Raw genomic sequence first — 4,911 nt, forward strand, 5'->3', positions numbered from 1 at the left:
AGTATGCGAAAAATGCGAAAGTACGGGCCAGATGAGGGCCAATCCCAGACCTAACCGAGACATAACCAGCGTTGTCCTCTAAAATACTATTCGGAACTAGCTTCTATTGACTGTTTCAGTGTGGTACCACATTACTACGTGATACAAACCAGAAAAAGCCCAGGATCTGGCCAACAAGTATGCGAAAAATGCGAAAGTACGAGCCAGATGAGGGCAAATCCCAGACCTAACCAAGACATAACCGGCGTTATCCTCTAAAATATTAATCGCAACCAGGTTTAATTGACTGTTTCGATGTGGAACCTCATTACTACGGGATCCAAACCAGAAAAAACCCAGGATCTTCCCAACAAATATGCGAAAAACGCGAAAGTATGAGCCAGATGATTGCAAATACCAGAATTAACCCAGACATAGCCAGCGTTATCCTCTAAAATACTATTCGGAACCAGCTTCTATTGACTGTTTCAGTGTGGTACCACATTACTACGTGATACAAACCAGAATAAGGCCAGGATATGGCCAACAAGTATGCGAAAAATGCGCAGGTACGAGCCAGATGAGGGCAAATCCCGGATCTAACCGAGATATAACCGGCGTTATCCTCTAACATATTAATCGAAACCAGGTTTAATTGGCTGTTTCGGTGTGGAACGTCATTATTACGGGATCCAAACCAGAAAAAACCCAGCATCTGGCCAACAAATATGCGAAAAACGCGAAAGTATGGGCCAGATGATTGCAAATACCAGAACTAACCCGGACATAGCCAGCGTTATCCTCTAAAATACTATTCGGAACCAGCTTCTATTGACTGTTTCAGTGTGGTACCACATAACTACGTGATCCAAGTCAGCAAAAAGCCTAGGATCTGGCCAACAAGAATGCAAAAATGCGAAAGTACGGGCCAGGTGAGGGCAAATCCCAGACCTAACCGAGTCATAACCAGCGTTATCCTCTAAAATATTAATCGCAACCAGGTTTAATTGACTGTTTCGGTGTAGTACCGCATTACTACGGGATCCTAAACAGAAAAAACCCAGCATCTGGCAAACAAGTATGCGAAAAAAGCGAAAGAATGAGCCAGATGATTGCGAATACCAGAACTAACCCAGACATAACCAGCGTTATCCTCTAAAACACTAATCGGAACCAGCTTTTATTGACCGTTTCAGTGAGGTACCTCATTACTACGTGGTCCAAACCAGAAAAAGCCTAGGATCTGGCCAACAAGTATGCGAAAAATGCGAAAGTACGGGCCAGATGAGGGACAATCCCAGACCTAACCGAGACATAACCAGCGTTGTCCTCTAAAATACTATTCGGAACTAGCTTCTATTGACTGTTTCAGTGTGGTACCACATTACTACGTGATCCAAACCAGAAAAAGCCCAGGATCTTGCCAACAAGTATGCGAAAAATGCGAAAGTACGGGCCAGATGAGGGCCAATCCCAGACCTAACCGAGACATTACCAGCGTTGTCCTCTAAAATACTATTCGGAACTAGCTTCTATTGACTGTTTCAGTGTGGTACCACATTACTACGTGATCCAAACCAGAAAAAGCCCAGGATCTGGCCAACAAGTATGCGAAAAATGCGAAAGTACGGGCCAGGTGAGCGCAAATCCCAGACCTAGCCGAGACATAACCAGCGTTATCCTCTAAAATATTAATCGCAACCAGGTTTAATTGACTGTTTCGGTGTAGTACCGCATTACTACGGGATCCTAAACAGAAAAAACCCAGGATCTGGCCAACAAGTATGCGAAAAATGCGAAAGTACGAGCCAGATGAGGGCAAATCCCAGACCTAACCAAGACATAACCGGCGTTATCCTCTAAAATATTAATCGCAACCAGGTTTAATTGACTGTTTCGGTGTGGAACCTCATTACTACGGGATCCAAACCAGAAAAAACCCAGGATCTTCCCAACAAATATGCGAAAAACGCGAAAGTATGAGCCAGATGATTGCAAATACCAGAACTAACTCAGACATAGCCAGCGTTATCCTCTAAAATACTATTCGGAACCAGCTTCTATTGACTGTTTCAGTGTGGTACCACATTACTACGTGATACAAACCAGAATAAGGCCAGGATATGGCCAACAAGTATGCGAAAAATGCGCAGGTACGAGCCAGATGAGGGCAAATCCCAGACCTAACCAAGACATAACCGGCGTTATCCTCTAAAATATTAATCGCAACCAGGTTTAATCGACTGTTTCGGTGTGGAACCTGATTGCTACGGGATCCTAACCAGAAAAAACCCAGGATCTGGCCAACAAGTATGCGAAAAATGCGAAAGTACGGGCCAGATGAGGGACAATCCCAGACCTAACCGAGACATAACCAGCGTTGTCCTCTAAAATACTATTCGGAACTAGCTTCTATTGACTGTTTCAGTGTGGTACCACATTACTACGTGATCCAAACCAGAAAAAGCCCAGGATCTGGCCAACAAGTATGCGAAAAATGCGAAAGTACGGGCCAGGTGAGGGCAAATCCCAGACCTAGCCGAGACATAACCAGCGTTATCCTCTAAAATATTAATCGCAACCAGGTTTAATTGACTGTTTCGGTGTAGTACCGCATTACTACGGGATCCTAGACAGAAAAAACGCAGGATCTGGCCAACAAGTATGCGAAAAATGCGAAAGTACGAGCCAGATGAGGGCAAATCCCAGACCTAACCAAGACATAACCGGCGTTATCCTCTAAAATATTAATCGCAACCAGGTTTAATTGACTGTTTCGGTGTGGAACCTCATTACTACGGGATCCAAACCAGAAAAAACCCAGGATCTTCCCAACAAATATGCGAAAAACGCGAAAGTATGAGCCAGATGATTGCAAATACCAGAACTAAGCCAGACATAGCCAGCGTTATCCTCTAAAATACTATTCGGAACCAGCTTCTATTGACTGTTTCAGTGTGGTATCACATTACTACGTGATACAAACCAGAATAAGGCCAGGATATGGCCAACAAGTATGCGAAAAATGCGCAGGTACGAGCCAGATGAGGGCAAATCCCGGATCTAACCGAGATATAACCGGCGTTATCCTTTAACATATTAATCGAAACCAGGTTTAATTGGCTGTTTCGGTGTGGAACGTCATTATTACGGGATCCAAACCAGAAAAAACCCAGCATATGGCCAACAAATATGCGAAAAACGCGAAAGTATGGGCCAGATGATTGCAAATACCAGAACTAACCCAGACATAGCCAGCGTTATCCTCTAAAATACTATTCGGAACCAGCTTCTATTGACTGTTTCAGTGTGGTACCACATAACTACGTGATCCAAATCAGCAAAAAGCCTAGGATCTGGCCAACAAGAATGCAAAAATGCGAAAGTACGGGCCAGATGATGGCAAATCCCAGACCTAACCGAGACATAACCGCCGTTATCCTCTAAAATATTAATCGCAACCAGGTTTAATTGACTGTTTCGGTGTGGAACCTCATTACTACGGGATCCTAACCAGAAAAAACCCAGGATCTGGCCAATAAATATGCGAAAAACGCGAAAGTATGGGCCAGATGATTGCAAATACCAGAACTAACCCAGACATAGCCAGCCTTATCCTCTAAAATACTATTCGGAACCAGCTTCTATTGACTGTTTCAGTGTGGTACCACATTACTACGTGATACAAACCAGAAAAAGCCCAGGATCTGGCCAACAAGTATGCGAAAAATGCGAAAGTACGAGCCAGATGAGGGCAAATCCCAGACCTAACCAAGACATAACCGGCGTTATCCTCTAAAATATTAATCGCAACCAGGTTTAATTGACTGTTTCGGTGTGGAACCTCATTACTACGGGATCCAAACCAGAAAAAACCCAGGATCTTCCCAACAAATATGCGAAAAACGCGAAAGTATGAGCCAGATGATTGCAAATACCAGAACTAACTCAGACATAGCCAGCGTTATCCTCTAAAATACTATTCGGAACCAGCTTCTATTGACTGTTTCAGTGTGGTACCACATTACTACGTGATACAAACCAGAATAAGGCCATGATATGGCCAACAAGTATGCGAAAAATGCGCAGGTACGAGCCAGATGAGGGCAAATCCCAGACCTAACCAAGACATAACCGGCGTTATCCTCTAAAATATTAATCGCAACCAGGTTTAGTTGACTGTTTCGGTGTGGAACCTCATTGCTACGGGATCCTAACCAGAAAAAACCCAGGATCTGGCCAACAAGTATGCGAAAAATGCGAAAGTACGGGCCAGATGAGGGCCAATCCCAGACCTAACCGAGACATAACCAGCGTTGTCCTCTAAAATACTATTCGGAACTAGCTTCTATTGACTGTTTCAGTGTGGTACCACATTACTACGTGATCCAAATCAGCAAGAAGCCTAGGATCTGGCCAACAAGAATGCAAAAATGCGAAACTACGGGCCAGGTGAGGGCAAATCCCAGACCTAACCGAGACATAACCAGCGTTATCCTCTAAAATATTAATCGCAACCAGGTTTAATTGACTGTTTCGGTGTAGTACCGCATTACTACGGGATCCTAACCAGAAAAAACCCAGCATCTGGCAAACAAGTATGCGAAAAAAGCGAAAGAATGAGCCAGATGATTGCGAATACCAGAACTAACCCAGACATAACCAGCGTTATCCTCTAAAACACTAATCGGAACCAGCTTTTATTGTCCGTTTCAGTGAGGTACCTCATTACTACGTGGTCCAAACCAGAAAAAACCCAGGATCTGGCCAACAAGTATGCGAAAAACGCGAAAGTATGAGCCAGATGATTGCAAATACCAGAACTAACCCAGACATAGCCAGCGTTATCCTCTAAAATACTATTCGGAACCAGCTTCTATTGACTGTTTCAGTGTGGTACCACATTACTACGTGATCCAAATCAGCAAAAAG

This window comes from Colletes latitarsis, unplaced genomic scaffold (assembly GCF_051014445.1).
Source record: "Colletes latitarsis isolate SP2378_abdomen unplaced genomic scaffold, iyColLati1 scaffold0018, whole genome shotgun sequence".
In the NCBI taxonomy this organism is placed as follows: domain Eukaryota; kingdom Metazoa; phylum Arthropoda; class Insecta; order Hymenoptera; family Colletidae; genus Colletes; species Colletes latitarsis.